At 38.2% G+C, this 21,026-nt stretch overlaps 1 protein-coding gene across 1 annotated transcript in view; it reads left to right on the forward strand.

The window, feature by feature from the left end:
- Window positions 1–954: 954 nt before the first annotated feature.
- The window catches only part of LOC129771960 (trichohyalin), a 44,713-nt gene continuing 24,641 nt past the window's right edge, over window positions 955–21,026 (forward strand). The window contains exon 1 of the mRNA XM_055776123.1: window positions 955–1,342. The gene's annotated coding sequence lies outside the window, so the exon portion shown is untranslated. The remainder of the gene's footprint in view (window positions 1,343–21,026) is intronic.

Consider the following 21,026-nt stretch of genomic DNA (forward strand, 5'->3'; position numbering starts at 1 on the left):
CCATTCCAGCATTATAAATGCAGTAAATACGTTATTTCCTCCTTCACATAGGCATTACTGGAATCGATGACAGAGTTTGGTCGTTCCCATCAATTTAAAACGCAAAAGCTCCGCTATATAATACATTCTAAGCCGCAATTAGTCACCCGAAACATATCACGTCTGACATGGTCATAAAATAACGCTGTCAAAGCCTAGACTGAATTTATAGTGCTCGATACGGAGATGAGAGAGTGGTGTTATCAACTGAAAAAAACAACTAGATGGGCTGCTAGCATTAACACTGAACAGCGCACATCGGTGGTAACCTGTTGCACCCGCCTCGGTATCATAGTCTCGACGAGCCCCTTGATGGGATTTTATTCCGATGGAGACGCACGATGTTGGAATGTATCCGAAACCTTTTACATTCCCCGGTCAGTTTCGCTCTCTCATCTAAAACACGTTTCGATAGCACTCAACAGCTTTTGCTTGCGAAACGCGTTTCCCCAATTTATTCAAACACAGGCCAGAGGTGATCAAATTCCACACTATATATATGCAACAGTTTCTGATTCCGCTCATTTCTAGTTCATCACATCACGCGAATCGCTCAGAGAATGTCGTCGGAAAGTACTGCTCTTCATTGACAAACATAGGCTCTAATCATAAGAACGTTGTATCTTCCTGTATGGATAAAACCCATGAGTGCAGGCCAGAGAGGGAGAATATTTTTCCGTTTTTCCAACCGCAGGCGCAGACCTATCGATTGGCATTCATAAATGTTGCACAGTGGGAGCACAGCCTTGGCTCAAAATGTCCTTCTGGCTGGAACAAATTCGTGACGGTTGAACGCATCCTTCCCACAGTTCATGGCACCGCCGGAAGCAAAAAACATTTTCTCTCTCCCAAAAGGTTCTATCACGAGAGCATGATATTACACCAACACTTTCGCTGCCATATAAAAAGCCCGACGACAGGATTTTCCATTCACAATCAGTGAATTTTCGAAGCAGACATCTCGTGATCCGGGTCACACTGGAGTGACCTTTCCAGTTCCCAGTTTTCTTGCAGTCCAGTTTGCTGGTCAACGGGGAGTTGTTGGTTGTGTGGACACTCCGTGCTAGTGTAATAATCATCATGGCGAAAACATAAACCAATAGTGCTCAGTGAAGTTTGTTTTTATGGAAGGAAAGCAGTGAAGTTTTATTAGCTAAGTATTTGAGGCATTTGAGACAATCATAGTGAAGCAATCTCCAATCGAACAGCATCAGTAAATAATTGGACTACATCCCGTCGAGAAAAACGAAACCAGCTTGAGAAAGGAGTCTACTAGTGTAGCGCAAAAAAAAACCTGCCCACGGTAATTAGTTTATCCATTTTGTATAGCCCCATCAGTCGGTGCCCTTTTATCTGCAATAAAGTGACAAGAAACGCAATTTTCCACCATGTTTGATTGGTGTATCCCACACTTCCCTCCCCCACCATTCCTCAATGGTTTCCTGGAGTGGGATCACATTTCGTAATGAAATCATCGCTGGGAAGAGGACCGTTGATTTTCGCCAACAATAGACGAATTCGTTGGAAGGATTCGCACTAATGACGAAGCCCATGGAACCCATGGAACAAATGGGACCTCTCCTGGAAATTATTTCACGAGGGGTGGTGGACAAACCAACGAACCATGACGGCGTACAAATTGGGTATCGTCGTCGCGCTGAAACCTGAATGCATTGTTTTGCTGGATAACCATGGCGCCCTGTATTTAGAAGTTTAACGGGAAAGGTTAATAATGGAAGAAACACTGCTACGAATTCCGATGAATGATTGTTATACCTATATCGTTTTTTTGTATAAAGTCGGCACAATGAATCATTTATGACAAATATTATTAAATGCTTCATTGGAGAATTTAAATTAGAATTCCCCATTATCCTTTTCAAATGCCAATACTAGATTCACCATGATTCCATTAGGGGTTCCTCGGAAAGAATTGAACATCTACATCCGTTTGGCTACATTAGCAATACTACGTTCAAGTATAATCATCTATCACTTCAAATAACACTTTTTCAACATTACAACACTCTCATTAGTTCTTCTTGGCGTCAACGTTCCCTTTGGAACTTTTATCGTCTCAACGTATGCATTAACTAGCGTCATTCATTAATACTTAGTTGAGATTTCTTAAGCCGAACAACACGCCTTGAATGTATTCCGAGGGGCGAGCTCTAGAACACGCGTGATCACAGTGCAAGTCGAAGGAAATTTCTTTGATGAAAAATCCCCCGGCCAGAACGGGAATCGAACCCAAACACTCGGCCACGGGTGCACCTCTACTCTATTCCCTGAAAATAGTCACGGATACTATAGCTAAGATTTTAATTTTTTTTTTTATCCAAAATATATATTTTTATTAAGGCTCATATGGCGTCAACCTGACGGGGCCGGGAGTTCAATATTTCGACAATGTTAGTAATATGTAACCGATTACTCGCGGTTGGCTCGAGGTTAGTATTACAAGTGTTTTCGTAATTGTGATGTTGCTGTCTTCAATGATCTGTACCTGTGCCCGACACGGGATACTTCCTATTGGGATGCAGCTGACCATTAATCAGCAACGCCCCCCTAGTCTGTACCCCGTATCTAGCGTGGTGCGTCTTCTCGAGGAATCCAGGATAGAATGGTCACTAGCCGGCGCAATCATCAGCTCGTGTAGAGTTGTCATGCGCGGTACAACCTTTGGCTTTTGTTGAATCATCAGTGGACTGCACAACCTTTGGCCCGTGTATCTGTAAAGAGTGTGTGTATGTGATTTTCAATTTATCAAAATTGACTTTTTGCAGACGGGCAAACTTCACAGGACCTACGAGAGTTTTGATATACAGTAGAGTACCTTTTTGTTTGTTCATCTTCGAGTCCATCGTTCTGTTTATAACGAAAAGTGCGTCTGATAATATGATTTCGTATTGTTATGATAAGGTTTTATTGGAACATCAAAAAAAACCCTAGACAAAAAATAATGAACAATAAGGAACAGAAGTATGTATTTTGAGTATTCAAGAAACATCAAATTAGAATTTTCATTCAAATTTTACCATTTTCGGGCTTGCCAATCTGGTGGACAATACTTTCGCTTCACACCAACTCAAAGCTTTGGGAGTTGTCGACACTTCTCGTTATCGGACTTTCTAGGATTTTGATATTTCTGGAGCAGACCACGTCGGATTTTTTCACGCGAGAGTACAACATGAACCGAATTCTTTCGTCTTCCATCTGAGGACTGTTCGTTTTATAAAGTTGACACCTATTTTGGTTTAGAAACAATTTATTCTAGAAAAAAACTTCTTAATTTGACTAGTACACATGAACGTTATTGTACATTTGGACGAGTATATGCTTTTTTAACATTACTCTATGCCACATTGTCATGAAATTTTCAACAGTATCTTCTATCCCATTCTTTTTGGGATACCTTTTGGCTATTGTCAGATATCTTCCGATAGGTCACAATTCAGGACTGTTGGTGGATTCTGCCATCCATTTTTCAACAAATTTAAGTTCAGGCAGGTCCAAAGTGGCAGTTTGATTCTAAACATCGCATACTTCGTACACTTTGCGACTTTATCCGATTCGCGCAATGATGTAGCTTTTCGGGAGACAATTTTTGCAAAATTTAACTGTGTAGTAAAGCTGATTAGACCACTTTATACGATGCGCAGTTCTAAGCGCAACTTTTACGAAACTGCGCGTATCGGAATGAAACATTCAGCACTGGAAGAGGAACACAAACATACAAAACAAAATCATGTTAAAATATTACGGAATTTGGTGGTCTTCGTAGTAACATTGGTAGCGCGTTCGCTTACTAAGCGATCGATCGTGAGTTCAAAACTCAGGGCACTCAATTGACCATCTTTCTGTTGTTATAGAAATAACTACGCTAACGCAACAATAATCAGATGCAGATCGATCCACGGTCGAATGGAAATCGATTCATCCATACTACTGCTCTGCTCTGAAAGAAAAATCGGGCTGTTGTACTATTAATAACACAACAATGATCATATCAACTGTGTGCGCTGTCCCGTGGTCTAACTGAACAATGGAAAAAAACAGAAGGAATTCCGGATGTTTTTAGTTTATCAGATGAACCTGAGTTCAAACATTTTTATACTTGAATTTCTTTGAGCAAACAATAATGGTCAACAACCCACAAAATTTGGTTAAGATCGATCCACAAATAGAGGAGTATCAACTGTCTCAAGAAGTTGTTGTCACGTCACGCAAAGTATACGATCCATTCCAGCGTTACGTGACAACATTTTGACTCACTACAAATACTTTTTTTTACGTTTTCATGTATAAATCACACAAAATTAAACGATGTTATAGTAAAATTGAGAAAATTTCCTACAAGGAACATCCGTTGGAGAATATTTTATAGTTAGATTGGCTTGTTGTCAATCAAATCCTTCTGTGAATTGACAACACCTGACTTTTTACTGTTTCGGACTATTGAACTTTAATGATTAATTTAATTAATTTCAGTTCCGTATCGAAACAAACAAATGAACTTTCTTCTATGTTTTGTGAACAATAGATGAACGTAGATACCAGAATATAAATAGTATATAATCTTGTTTCGATAATAGTATTCAATGACAAAAAAATATGGCCATACGAAATGGGTATTGGGTACAGGTGTCTTGCCAGTGGAAGTCGAATATCGTATTCCGATGAAATACCGGTTCGCTGAAAACGGATTTAAAATGCCGGAAATGACGTTAAATCCCACAGTACGATCATGGTAGTGTTGGCATATATCCACGGGTCCGCGAATAAGAATGAAAAAATAGAATAAAGTTTTATAGTTAGCAGATAGGATTTGAGCAAGAGGGAGATAATGTTAGAGTGGCAAGAATTAGTGTTAGAGCGACGCGTGCAGAGTTAGACAAAAAAAAGTGCACATACAAATGCACACGCAAACGTCAACGGTCAACGATCAAAGTCAACGTCAACGTCAACATCAATGACAACGCCATCTTCAACATGCAAACATAAACGTCCTTGTACAGGACACGGATGCATACATACAGTCATTCTGATAGCAAAATCAAATGCGTTCCACCGGTAGTGAGCGCCGCCCGATGAGCCAGACTTGTGCGGGACATAGATGGCAAACACCAGAGTGAACGTGTTAAATAATCACAATGTAAAAACTGGGGGTCGGTTTAGGACCACCCCGACTTTTCCCACACAACGGCATGTCGTGTACTGCAGGTAACAGGTAGATTCACTTTATATACTTTATTTTGATGAACATACCATAAGCAACTAAAGTTGCCTTGTTTCGTAATGTTTCGCAATCTTAAAGAACATTGATCTCATTTTCCATACAAGTTATAATATTTTTACTATGTTTTTGGAGCAATGAAAACGCAAAGTGACGCTAAAATGCTAGAATGAAGAGAACCAGAAAAAGTTACCATATTATCAAATTGTCAACGTTGTGACACCTTTCATTTGATACTACTGAAAATTCCGTAGAAAGCACCATTCCTGAGATACCATTGGAGATAGGTTTAGGACCGTCGGTTGTGTTAGGACCACTTTCCCCTATAGGATCGACTTTTGGAAGGGTAAAAGGAGATCTCAGAGGAAACTGAGAAATATTCAGAGTAATAAAAAACATAAAAAATAGTACCTAACAATATGGTGAAATTCTTGTTTAATACAATTTATTGATTGTGTGACGTGTAGGATTGGGCGATCCCGGATCGATTCTCAAACAATCGATCTTTTCCATTCCGATTTCCGATTTTTTGGATCGATCTTTTGTACTCGAGAAAATCGAGAAAATCGATTTTCTGCTTTCGATCTTTTCGATCTTTTTGTAGATTTGTTTTTCAGTGTTCATCGATTTTTTATCTCACCAAAGGCCAGCTAACATTTCTTTTAAACATAATGTCAGCATTTGGATCGCTTCTTCTACGATTTACTTCAGTACAAATGCTGACAGAGACAGAACTAATGGAAGCTACATAGGGGATGAACTGTAACAGGCTGCGCGTAGGATCAATGAACCTGATGTTGACATTAATTACTGGCGAAAGGTTGTTTTTTAGATCTGGCGCCAAAATCGAGAATCGTATGGCACGATTGGCTTTTATGGGATCATTGTTAGCTAAGTTCTGGGCTGTTGTTCAATTTCTAATGATACTTTTTCGATTAATTCATCAAATAAAACAACTACCTGACGGCGCAAGATGAATTCCCTGTAGCTGTGGCCTTCATGCTGTGGAACAAGAGGAAATGCTTTTGATATTTGAATAGAAATATGAAATTTGTATTCCCTGTTTAAAGAAACGACAGTATTCATATAGGATAAGCATATAAATCGAAACAAGCTTCTAATTTTTCAAAAATCGATTCAGCAAAGATCGATTCTTTGGTACTGATTTAATCAGTGGATCGATCCCTACGCTGTTTGGAAAATCGATTCAATAAGATCGATCTTTTTATAAAGATCGCCCAATCCTAGTGACGTGACAACGCTTTGTGGAGACTGTTTTTTTCGCACAGGGTGCGTTGTCACGTCACAAAATGCATGCCGATTTTTTCCAAGTTTCTGTGAGTTTTAAAGAAAAACTGAATATACAGGAATTCGTGAATCATCTTTTGTTGACAAATCATACAACAAAGTTTATTTGTATGTTTTGAAACGGAACTGAAAATACAACATTACTGTGCAAAAGTCGGAAACCGCAAAAAGACAGGTGTTGTCACGACACAAAAGTATTGGTCTGGCAACAAGCGAATCTAACTGTAAAATATTCTACAACTGGAGATTCTTGTAGAAAATTTTATCAATTCCACTTTAACATCTACTACTTTTTTGGAAATCGTATGCTTTGTTTAGAAAACGAAAATGAACCTATTTTTAGTGAGTCAAAACGTTGTCACGTCACGCTGGAATGGGTCTATATTCAGTGTGAATAGCACCTAAAAGCTCCCATTTCTTCTTCTTTCCTAGGAGTCTTGAACCACTGCGTCTTTTTTGTTTATCTATTGTGGTGCACACCAGTTCACCTAATATGCATTGTCGCACAAGGACTTTGCACTTCGCATGTGGGAGAGTTAGGATTTTCTGGTGGAACTGTAAAGCCTATTTCATCTGTCCATAATGTAACGGAGTTTCAAGCGATTTGAAGTTTCTAGCGCATCTTAATCCTGGAACGGTGGTTTTCGATAATGAGCTTTGTAGATAACGGCTCATGCGACCTTTGATTCCCCATATCTCGAGAGATTTAATGATTGGAAAACGCTACGTATGCTTTCGACAGATTGAAAGAAATAAATCATTCATGCTCCTTTCCAGTTGGGAAACAATAAGATCCTAAAGATCGGTGAAGTAATCGTCGCCACTTTTTTTTAAACAAAAAGCGAATTGACGTGGTCGAGTAGATCACGAGATTTCATTAGAGCAATGAATCTTCTGTGCGTCATCAATGGTCGATAAAATTTCACTCTAATCGGGTTTTGGTATAGCAATCAGTAGCATTCTTTTCTGTCACCTGGGATTGCTTCCTGGTTTAATATCTTGTCGAAGAGATACAGGAGGATGTTTTTTTCCGACCAGCAGAATATTCTTAAGGAAACGATAACCAACATCTTCAAATATTATTGCCAGGACAGCCAATAATCAGGGCAATATGGTTTTTTGAAACATCCGAAAATTGATTCGACGAAGTCTGCCGGAGTTGGAAGGTGGTCAGGTTTTGAATTTGCCGAAAACCGCAATCAGGTGAATACCGTATGCGTGATAATGTTTGCACCATTGAGCAATGTTAAAATTTTGAAAATAATCTAAAATTTCGGCTCCGATTTTTTTGTTTATTTATTCACAAGGAGAATGTTTCTGAGAGTTTTATACTATGTTATTGTGTATCCGTCACTCTAATCCTCATCTGTCCGTAACAACATGCTTCCGGAATGCAAGGCGGGTCCTAATTATAGAGCCTGTACCCTTCCTCTCCATGTACGGGTCAATGTTTGTATGAGGCTTGCCGTATTCGGGTGGCTGAACAGACCTTGGCCTTCATGACCCGCCATACTGAGTAATCCAACGGGTTAAGATCGGGACTCGATGGCGGCCACATATCTTCGCCCAGAACGGCAGATGTTCCTGCAACCACTTCTAAGTGCGGTTCAAAATACAACATTTGGCTTCGGGTCGTACTACTATTTGGTCCACGGAAAAACATACTTATTTAAAATCCCGATGTAGACCTCCGTGTTTTTTTTGTCACCTTCTGGAATGAACACCGGTTTCATTTCTTGCCATCGAAAGTCAACAATCCAAACACCATAACGTTAACACGATACTTGGTCAGATGCAAGTTTTTATGCTCGTCGATCACGTCTTCTACCAGGAGAGAGTTAGCAATCGCTTCTGGAATTTGATACGGGATCGACAGTAAACATGCTCTCGTCGGTAAACAGGATTACCGGATTTTTATGCTTGAGAAAGTTCAACTTTTTATTACATCTTCTCGACTCGTAGCTCCCGGAAGCGGTTGTTAATCATTTTTTCATGCCCTCGACTGCGCCCCGCAATATTCTATTATGATTGAGCACTGGATTCGCACTTTTCTTTTGACGTGACACTCACGATTGAAATGCCTTTTTGCGATATTTGAGCATAGAACAAATCATGAATACGCTGCCACTTCATCATGATACAACTGTCAAAATAAGGAAATCGGCTTCTTTTACTCATATCCTATTATGGTATGAATTATAGCTTACGTACATGCGAAGAAAACTCAAGCATTGCATGCACAGGTGAACCGAGAACCTCATTTGTACGATGGTGCAAACATTATCACGCATAAGGTATGGCAGTCGTTCAATTCATAATAGTTGGATTTTTTTCATGTTACTGCTGAAAAAAATAATCAAAAATTGAATTATCCACTCTGAGATCTCATTTAATAATTTCTAAACTGAAGGATGGAGTATTGAATAATGTATAATACGAGGTTTGTGAAAAAATGTGGCTATATGATGGAAAAGTGAAATTTCGTTTCTTAGATTGATTATCAATACAACGTTCAAATTAATCAACCGTCAATCAATAATTATCGAATGATCGTTTCGTTTTGTTCAAAAAGTTCATTGTGGACAAAACTGTTCCCGCTAATCCAATCACATAGCAAAGTCTTCTTTACGGAGCGATTTAATTCTGTGATTATTTTTGATTGTTGGCCTGAAATCACCCCTTTGCGATTACCAATACAAATTTACTAGCTTACCCGGTAAACGTTGTTCTGCCATTTAAATTATTTATAGTGGATATTTTAGCTGTTAAATAAAAAAATATCTAATGTATTGTGAATGTGTTTGAATGTTTTCACGATCAATAAAATTAATCGATTGATGGCTGAGATTGGAGAACAGTCAAATGTGTCAGACCTAGTTGTAGGACCCGGAAAGTTCACTGGATCCGCTGACAAAACTAGTCTGAAGTCTACTGAGTTTGTAAACATAAAAAAAATAGATTTTTTTTGGAATCCTCATTTAAATAATCATTTACCGAACTTTCGAACTAAGGTTACGAAATCCTATCTAGCCCAGATGTTTTGCAAAACTCCCGGTCGCTCACGTATGATCACCACAAAGAAACCATCCACTTCGAAGCGAGCGTATGTTCCACCCTCATGATAGAATGCGGAAAGCGAAAAAAGTAATATATTTTTGTCATAAAATTGAAATAAAATGAAGAAAATCAAAATTAATTTCGGTGGGTAAAAAAAAGGACGGCTAAATTTAAAAGTGTTGGGTCCCGTTCATGAACTGGGAAACCAAAAAATACGCCAGACAAGTTCATTGGAGCTGATATACCGGTCAATTTGAAAGCTCATTATTCTGTCGTTGTGATTCAATCGAGGAGTATTCACATCGGTATTCTGAATTCGAAACACATTCGCATTGCTTCCTTTTCTCTCGAACATGCAAATGTATTTATTGCTCTCATCGAACTGTAGAACTCAACATCAATATGAGCATTGAATGTCAGTTTTAAATTGCCAAAAAATTGAATGAAAAACAGACATAGTCATAAATTAATTGTTTTTCTATAAATCTCATTGAGTTTTCGCGAGAACTTTATCCATATTATAAAATTATTATCAGAGATAATTTTCGTACAATATTTTTCTGTGTTATCCTGTTGAACAAAACACATATTAGAGGCTCTTTTTCTTCGGTAGAGTACTTTTTCGTTTAGAATTCTTGTTTTAAAAAACGTATTTATTTCACCTGAAAATCCATTACCAATTTTGCTTCAAAGAAATGGAACATGAAGGTCAATTCGAATTACATGGCAAGGCTGTCCACGAATCGATTGAACTTGTGTTGCGATCGGTTTTCAGAATACAGGAATCAGTAAATGGATCAGAATTTACTTTTTCCCAGGGCGTATTTTGCCCACTAACCAAACTAAAAATGTGCGTATAAGGTAATACTCGCTTTTGTCATTCAACCGAATACATCCAGTAACATGTTGGATGGAATACGGGTAATGTTATAATGGAGCTCATTGAAGACTTCATTTCTTTTGCAAACGTTTTCAACTGGCAACAACAAAGGCTGTGTCGGTGTTGCGCATGATAGCGTTTCGCAAGTGAATGTATTCTTCCTCAAACCTCTTCTGATGATTGTGTCATAGGAATCGAAGTCTTTTGCTCTCTACCCTTACGTATATGTTGACCATGGATTGTTGGCACAGCTCAAGTCATCGTAGAATGACGTTGGGCTGACCGCGGTGAATTATCAAACGACACACTTAAAAACCCAATGAGCGCTCTCCCTTGTTTGATTCGGATCCTACAATCACACATTCGAAAATATAAATTTAAGATGAGTAATGATAAGTAATAATGTAATTAGAATAATTTCAACACTTTACAGTTAATTATTTCCGAAGCAAGGTTTTACTAGAACATTATTGTACTTGTGATGTGCACTATGAATTTCACATGATTTCTATTAGTGGTCTATGTCAAAACCGTTGAATAAAATGTATATAAAACCGTTTCCTCATTTCAATGATTGGTATATTATTATTTCCGATTCACTTTTTAAAGATTCAGTGGTACCATACGGTTACGAGATTCGTGACGCAATGTCCTTGCTTGCTGTTGGGTCAGTTTCCATTTTTCACTTGTAAATCGGACAACGTATTCTATTGTTCGGATAAATTAACGTCGCTCCATTATCGAAGGATGAATTTGAGATGTAATGTTTCTCCATCATACATTTTTTGCACTTAATTTTTTCAGAACATCCTTTGCTCTTATCGATGACGAGCTGTCTGCACAAAACATTCAACCGATGGTCGGCAATTACTCACAATAAAATATTCATTCTGAATAGAACAAATCACAAGTGGCCACTGAGGCTGGATTAATATAATAAAAGGGCTCACTTTGTTCAGCTCTCCAGTGAATTGTCCCAACACTAATTGGTTTCAAATAACTTTTCCATCAGCTTCCTTTTTCGACACTCTATGCTAAATACACAGAACAGACAGTTTGAGTCCAACAGCGAGAACAGAAACGGGCAAGTCAGCGGTATATAGCTGCATATCTAAAAATAACGTTTCCTTCTTTCAAATGCAAATAAAAATTATTCCTTCGGATCCTGGCCATGCCGTCCGCATATTTGTATGTGTGTGTGTGCGCATCCTAAGGGAAATAATGATGCTTTTAAATGCACGACATTTGCGGTTCACGCCTCTTGCTGTGCATCACCACAATATGGTGGTCTACCGGACGACATCAGCGGAAAATTGAAGTATCCTTCCCCGGTTACTCCCAGCATATTGCTAGGATTTAAAATGCAAGCACGACAAACTTTTTCGCATCGGTACCGAGGCAAGTGTAATGCAAACATTTCATGAGAAGTATTTTATTTCAAGTCGCAGTTGTGCGTAACATACAATGTTCCCGCAGTGTCTGTTGTGCTCCCACACAGCAATATGTAAGATGTAAGATGATTGAGGCATGACAATTCTCCAGAAACAGTAGGATATTTCTCCACCCAGATAATGAACAATTTTTGCGTTATTGTACCGCGAAATGCGAGAAGCTTTACATGAGTCTTCTCAAGAGGGAGTAGATTCAATTCCAGAGATGTGAACTTTTATTCGGAATAACGAAGTGAAAATAATGCTTTTATTCCACACCGAGAAACGAATTGTTGCATCTCGAAGTGATAAACTTTGAACTACCATGAAAATTTCATTATTTCTATACCAATGACGACATTCACCCCCGCATTAGCGGATTCAATCTATTTGCAGCAACTCGTTCTTGACCAGCAGACTTGAGATCTCTTGGCCGCTATGAGTTGCTGGTAAGAAACTGGGATGAATTTATAAAACAATTAATGCTATCGGGTTCCCGGGAGGGTCTGCTCTGTGTTTAATCTATCAATTTTTGTTCCAATTAGTGTCGGATTATTAACGTCGTCCGGTTGGTTGCGGGTGGCATTCGAGTTTTTACAGAGGGTAAATTCATTGCCCCCAAGGCAATGTGCGAATTATGTCTACGAGAGTCGCTCATCACTCGATTTTTCCTCCTAAATATTGAACAATTGATTCGTTTCAAGAAGTCCTCGTAATCATGTGATATCAATGACCAATTCCAAATGAAATGGACAATTTTACAGAACATGAGTATTTGAAATCAATGTTTGTATTCCGTTTGGGTTGGGAGAAATATGGGTTTTTCACAGCATTTGGGAATTTTTTAACTCAAGTGTAACTTTTGGAAAGGGCGTATCGTTTTTAGTAAGAGAAATCTTTGATAATTTATATCTTAAAAACTATGAGTTCTACCGAAATAGTGTCTTACAAAGAGTTATAGAGTATTAATGTTCAAAAGGGAAAAAAATATACACTTAGAAAAAAAAATTATTTATTTATTTATTTCATTGAGCTCCAAAAACTTGAGACATACGTCTTTTGTGTTCAAGTGCCGCTGGTAAGACTAAGTGATCAATTACATTTCGTATTTTATAAAATTCCATATTCACAAAAAGTATACTTTTAAAAGAAAAAAAGAAAAACACTATCTAATTTTGATCGAATTATTTTACACACGCTCTCAAATCCCACTGCTGAATCCAATAATTGGATATAAGACGGTAATTCATTCCATATACTGACACCTCTTACAAATGATGAGCTTCCATAATGCGATGTACTGTAACGGTGGATTGAACAATTTCTACCTCGCTGGCTTCTCATAGGCATAAGTTTTCTATACAAGTATGTCTATACAAGTATGGAGGAGTTCGACTTGATACTAATTTATGTAACAGGATAACTGATCGCATTTTCAAAAAAAATATCTAATCTTAAACCTATTAAAAAGAGCTGCATGTGAGTCACGCTTGCGAACCGATTTAAATTGAAAACAAAACGTATGTCACAATTTAATACAACCCTAATTCGGTTTATGACGTTTGCTGAAGCTTGCATTAGTACAAAATCAGGGAATAAAAAATGCGGGTAGATTAGAGTTTTGAAAAGCATCTGTTTAGTCCGAGAACTAAGAGAACTTGCTTTCCTCAAAGTTCTCAAAGACGCGTAGATTTTTCCACATTGTTTTAATACAAAGTCATCCCATTCAAAATTATTCTTAATTGTCACTCCTAGACCAACGACTTCATTTGAGAATAAAATTCTTCTATTCTGAAGCGAGATGAAATGAATATTGCTGTGCATTTAGAATCAACAAATTATCATTTGCTTCTTTCTGTTAAATATTCGTACAGTTGAAATAAATACTGTGTCCAGAGCGGTACCCAGATTGATTGAGAGAGGGTAGATTATTTCTGGATAGAAAACAACTGATTTGCTCCTGGGGCACTCGCTTAAATGCCTTTGATAATGCACTTAAAATGCTTATTGGTCTAAGATTTTCAAGTGACGAGGATGTTTTCTTCTTCCTAATTGAATTAATCCTGGAAGTCTTCCACTGTTTTGGATAGATGCTTGTTACGAAAATTTGATTGAATAAATATTTGAGCGGTTCAATAATTAATGGCAACATTATTTTGATAAATTTTATGGGAATGCCATCAAATTCAACTGCGTTCGATTTAATTTCAAAAATAGCTTTAACGATGTGATATTCTTCAACGTCATTGAACTGGAATTCTGTTATTGGTGCTGCCAACATTGCTTATTGAATTACTTAGAGTAAAGTTATTACTGAAATATCCATTGATTTGGTCGGGAGTAAAATCTGAAGACAAATCGAAGGGTTTTTTCTTAGACCTATTTTATCAAATTCTATCCATAAATCTTAAGAAGACATGTTATTCGTAAAAATACTATTGATGAAACTTTCTTTGGCAATTACTATAATTACTTTGATAATTAAATTATTATTTTTTTATTTACGAAAAAAACCTTTAATTTGCAATGTCTAAAATATATATTTTTTTATTTTTTTTTTCATATAAAATAGAAGTAATGTAGAAAAATTGAAACTTGGTGCAAGGTCCGGACTATACGGCGGATGCAAAAGAACCTCCCATCCGAGCTCCCGGAGCTTCTGGCGCGTCACCAAAGAAGTGTGTGGCCTGGCGTTGTCCTGATGGAAGACAATGCGGCCTCTGTTTATCAAAGATGGCCTCTTCTTCATGAGTGCGTCCAGTTGTTGGCAGTACAGGTCCGAATTGAGCGTTTGGCCATAGGGAAGCAGCTCATAATAGATTATTCCTTGACAATCCCACCAAACACACAGCAGAACCTTCCTGGCCGTTAATGAGGGCTTGGCCACCGTCTGAGCCGCTTCAGCGGGCTTCGACCACGACCGTTTGCGCTTCACGTTGTCGTAAGTGACCCACTTTTCATCGCCAGTCACCATCCGCTTCAGAAACGGGTCGATTTTGTTGCGATTCAGCAGCGATTCACATGCGTCGATACAGTCAAAGATGTTTTTTGCGTCAACGTGTGTGGCACCCATACATCGAGCTTCTTTGTGAATCCAAGCTTCTTCAAATGGTTAATAACGGTTTGATGACTTATCCCCAGCTCTTGGCCGATGCTACGGCTGCTACTATGCCGGTCTTTCTCGGCTAATTCAGCGATTTTGTCGCAATTTTCGACGACAGGCCTTCCGGAGCGTGGCGCATCTTCGACGACATCTACACCAGAACGAAAACGTTGAAACCATCGTTATGCGGTGTAAATGGAAACTGTATCGGGTCCATAAACTGCACAAATTTTATTGGCAGCTTGAGATATATTTTTGCCTTTGTCATAGTGGTACTGTAAGATATGTCGGATTTTCTCTTTATATTGCTCCATATTTGCGACACTATAACTCACGAACGACTTAACCAAAAAAAAATCAAATATCTCGAGAATGGCTGCATTTAGAAGGAGATTAATAATGAGCATTTTTATTTTAAATCACATCAGGATTCATAATTTGTGGCTAAAAATGATTGTCAACATACAAAATTCGAAGTTTCGAAAATTCATAAAAAATCGATGTTCCACAAAATTCACAAAAAAAAGTTTTACCATCTTGGACAGATTTTTTGAATTTTCTACATAATTTCTATTTAATATTAAAAAATAAAAAAAATGTATTTTAGATATTGCAAATTAAAGTTTTATTTTTGTAAATAAAAAAAAGAGTACTAATTTTTTTTCTCAGTGTATATTTTTTTCACGTTTTAACATCAATACTCTAAAACTTTTTCTAAGACACTATTTCGGTACGACTCATAGTTTTTGAGATATAAATTATCAAAAATTTCTCTTACTAAAATCGGTACGCCCTTTTACCAGTTACACTTGAATCAAAAAATTCCCAATTGCTGTGGAAAACTCATATTTCCTCCCACCCAAACGGAACACAATCTATCATTCGCATCAAAAATACTCATGTTTTGTCATTTGTCGATTTCATTTGGAATTGCTCTTTGCTTCTATCGGACGCATATATGTTTTCATTGCTCGGTTTTTCCTCCTAAGGATTGAACAATCGGATCGTTCCTAGAAGTCCTCGTCATCATATGTTTTTAATCTGTTATAGGTGAAATACATCATCACTAATATCCTTTTATGCTTTGGTAAAAAAAAATCTAGTTTGAAAGGAATGATGCCGAAAAATGTACACAAATATTGAGCACTAACGTTCCATCATTGCGTACGCGAAAATATGTTTCCTTCCTTGTCGTCATAGTGTCAATATCAATACATTTATTGAAACCATTCATTCGTTGGCGTATGACATTACATTTCCGTTGCGAGTGTTAAAATAGCTGACAACGTTATGTTAGTTATGTCTCAGTTATGATGTTATGTCTCAGTTTATTTCCGTTCCGATCGAACTGCGCTGGATGTGAATGGCACTCCATGTGTTGACATGTTTTACCATTTCATTCACAATTTGTTCCGAAAATGGCGTCATATTATACGTTAGAAACCGATTCTAGACACACGAGAGGACACAAAATCGAAGAACAATAATATACACTATCGAAGATAATAGAAACACTCATCTGCAAGTACAAAATGAACACTGCTTTTTATTAGTTCAGCTCCCACTGCTCTGCAAGAATGGCGATATCGAGAAAAAGGACCTGATTGTGATCAGTGAAGATTAAATTGAACGAAAATAACCACTCCCCACGAACTGCATCTGGCAACGATGGTGGTGCCGGTTGTGGAAAAGCATACCATATATCGATCGCATATATTCTCCCCAGTGGACCCCCCACGGGTGGTCTTGATCCTCGGCGATCAATAAAAGCAAGACAAAACTGTGCTTTCGAGTGTTAAGAAACTCCGAGTGCTACCCACAAGTGTCATTCGTCTCCATTTCCTATTTCCCACTGCTCCAAATAATATGTTTGATTACCAGCACGGGACCCTTGCGTAGATCTGAGCAAATATATCACAGTGGGACTGAGAATGTCGGTCTGTCGAACGCGATGACGGGAATTTACGACTGCCGAACCACCGTGAGCAGCTCACACACAATCGATTTTAATCCTTGCATGCGGTGTGGGTGCGGACGGATCTGTTCCGGTCGTGCAGTACCTTCTCCATATTTATCAGGAAACCTTTCTCAATATCCGAAAGCTATAAATTTACTTTTGCAGTGTTTGCTTGTCGAATAACTTAAAACCTCCTGATCCCTTCAAGGGTAGAGCAAAAATTTTCCTAAATTGGAAGACGCAACAGGTGGAGTCAATTTGGTGGAGACGTGTTATCCCTAGTGAAACTTTCGAGCCCCAGCATTAAACTATTGGTTGTTTTTCCCTTTCGAAACATGTCTTATCTACATGTAAAATCGCCCCGGGGGAAAAAAAATGTCACACAAACACGAATGGCGAATAATATTCGCCATAAAATAATCCCCAGGGTTCGGAGCGAAATCCAGCTGGGCCGACAAACAACAAACAACGAACAATAAAAAACAAAACGCTCGGAATCGCGCAGGGAGTCGTATTCAATATGGAAACATGAAACGGAAAGTTCGATGGATGCGATAACACACATACGTAAGCGGGATCGAGATAAACAGCCGGTAGAGGCAACTTTGACGCTGCCCTCGTCAACACACCCGCACATTTGTCCTGCGGGATTTGATCGGAGAATGGGACTTTGATGTGGGAAATATAATTCCATCATCTTGATACACAAGTGGTGGAATTTGTTATCGATTTGTGCCCTGGATGTGCTGCTAACCGCATGAGGGTTATGGAAATGTTTGATCACAGACACTGATTTCTATGATTGTGGACGAATTAACACTATATATACATCATGGATGCATTTTCAGCTTGCAAGTTCTTTCGTTCTCTATTTGAGGATTCAACAGGTACACTCTGTTCAACTTCTCTGAGACCCCCCTCAATATCTTCCACAGTATGCAATAAGTGCTTTGAGTTAATTCGAAAATCAGCGTAAAAAAATCATGTCACTTAATGATAGATATCAAATGGAACTATCCTCACGTGAAACGGAAGTAAAAAGTTGAGTGTTGTTCGCTTCCGAAAACCCGTAGTTTTTTCCTGCAATTTTGTTGGCTACTGGTAGATATAGTTCGGTTTTCCTCACGAATGGGGTCATCTGTTGTTGCTAGAAGATTCCCTTGTGATTTGTGCATCCTACTGCCGATGCACGTGCAGTACCACTGTTGGACCGTCCAGAGCTAAGTAGACAGGGAAAGACGTTCACGAATCGCTGCCCGTGAAAACCCCGTCCCGTGGTACCGCCCGGTGAGCTCCCCGTTACCCAAAACCTAAAATCCACGTAAGAATCGTGATAAGGTGCGGCACTACTTTCCTTCATAGGCACTGAGCTCCGTTACAAGCACTAATTACCGTAATATGCTCTGAGGGAGTATAAGAGAAAAGTGTGAGCTGACGGAGAGATGTGATATTGCACTGGTATTTTTTTTACGCGGGCACGTGGGAAAATCCGCGTTAATTGGAAAATCCGTGTAAACAAAATCTCGTAAAAAAAACTGGGTGTACTGCTTTAAATTGACATAAATCCTTCAAACTAAGAATCACCGAAGGTTTTTTCACTGAATTTATGTCCGGGGAACAAGTTTTTCATTCCAGCAAATCTATTTTCGAACCACTGTTTGTTTTCTTTGTTCGGATTATTAGCTGCATTGATGTGCTGAAAGACAATTGTGTTCGACGATATTCACGATAAATCCACAATAGAGACCATACCATACTCCATTGCCGAATCATGTAAGTTTGGGGCAAAATTTGATCTTTTTTCGACGTGAGAAGGTGTAACATTAATGACCTTCATCTCTTTAGTTCTTCTGGTGTTGGTCTAAAAAATCAACTTCGAAAAATATGAAGCAAAATGTCAACAAAATGGGATGGAATCGTGGTTTCAAGGTTTACCAAGACAGTGACTCAGAGCTAGGTTTGGGCGATCTTGGATCGAAGATCGATCTTTTTCCTTCGATTTTTTCCGATCTTAGAGTTTTTTTCCGGTGTACATTGATTTTAATCTCACCACCTGACAAATTTTATAAACATAGCTTTCGAGGATGTCAAATTAGTGATAGTAGATAGGATTGGGCGATCTTGGATCGATATTTAGAAGATCGATCTTTTCCTTTCCGATGTCCGATTTTTCGGATCTATTCTTCTTATTAAAAAAACCGCGAAAATCGTTTTTTTCTTCACTATCTTCCCGCTCTTTTTTATAGTATAAAGAAAATTGGTTGCAGCCATACAAATGAAACACAAATTTCTGCATTACTCGAGAATTAATCAAGCAACTGAAACCAAATTAGGCATATGGAGAATTTAGAATGCAATAAATGATTCTATGGTGGTTCGACACTCCTCCCCCTCTCTTAAGGTGAGCTGTTTTACAAATTAAAAACAAATTTCTGCATGACTCGAAAACTAATCAAACAAATGGAGCCAAATTTGGCATGAGAAGACTTTAGGGGGCACGAAACGTTTCTATGGTGAATAGACACTCCTCCCCCTCTCTAAGGGGAGAAGAGGGGAGGGGTTTGTCTTCATTCTATCATATTTTCTGTATCAAACATTTATTCCATGTAACGGAGAAACATGTTATTTGCAAGTGGTTGAAAAATATTGAACGAGAATTGTGTCTGAAAATAATCTGATATTATAATGATGAGTTTTGGTAGAAGTACTAAGAATTTTTTAGTGAAAGGTAAATTCAACGGGGTCGATTAGAAGATCAGTCAATGAACAGTTCTGCGATTGGACTCTTGAACTTGCGCTTAGTAATAAAACATGAATGTTTGAAGGTATTGATAACAAAAAACAAATTTTGGGCGGGATGAAGTTTGCCGGGAAATAAAAACCTGAAAACAGATAGCACATCTTGTAACTTTCATATGACACTCTGACTTCTGACCCTGACTCTTACTCTGATGTTTCGAGATCTGCCAACCGGCCAAAAGAGTTGAAAGTCACTATAATACAGAAAAAAAAACTGTATCTGTTTGCCTCTTCTAGAACATGTGAACAGTCGTTCGAACTGATGATTTGTTGAAGATATCAGGTGGAATAAAAACAATTTCAAGGAAAAATATGGTGCCTATTCTGTATTCCGACGGATTTCTATTTCGTTCGAAAGTGATATTTCGATCGTTTCGATTCGTTCTGCTCGTTTCGATCGAGAGTGTTTGAACATTTCGAATATGCATCGATCTGTCAAAAACCGATAAACAAAAGAAAATTCCGTACTGAATAGTGGCGAGTGCGAGTTTAATTTTAATTATTTTTAATCGTAATAGAAATTTGTAAGAAAATTTTCTCGTTCAATGGATTCCGCTTTGTTACCGATTTTGGCGGAGCAGGGCAAGATTATCGCATTGCCATAGCACAGCCCACATTTTTCAAGGCGCGACTTAAAAATTATTCCACCTAAGCTTAATCGAAATTTGTTTTTTAATCGGAAGGGAGTTTATAGTCTCAACGTTCTTATTGTAAGTATTGTTAGTATTTGAATTAACAAATCAATGAACAAATACTCTTTTCATCAACACGATCAGCAAAGGATTCGTTTCGTCTAATCATGACTCTCATATATGGGGCCTGTAAGCCATGCAAGAAGAGCTTACTTTGAGCAGCTTCACCAAAATGATGAAGTAAACACTAATATTCTTGGTAATGTTCAAGTACAATATTTGAACATACTTGTATATGCTGTGTGATACAATGTTTTCATGTGATGCTGGTTATCCATTGGAACCTTGGTTAGTAACGCCATTCATAGCAGCGGAGGAAGGGAGTTTAGAGAGCGATTTTAATCGCAGGCATGTATTGGGTCGTGCTATCATCGAACGGACAATCGGTGTACTAAAAAATCGGTTTAGATGAATCCTTGGCGCGAGTCAACTTCACTACAATCCTACTAAATGCGCTCAAATTATAAATTTACCTTATATATGCTTAGAATATGGTCGTTCTCGGTAGTTATCACATGTTATGCA

Source organism: Toxorhynchites rutilus, chromosome 2, assembly GCF_029784135.1.
Source record: "Toxorhynchites rutilus septentrionalis strain SRP chromosome 2, ASM2978413v1, whole genome shotgun sequence".
In the NCBI taxonomy this organism is placed as follows: domain Eukaryota; kingdom Metazoa; phylum Arthropoda; class Insecta; order Diptera; family Culicidae; genus Toxorhynchites; species Toxorhynchites rutilus.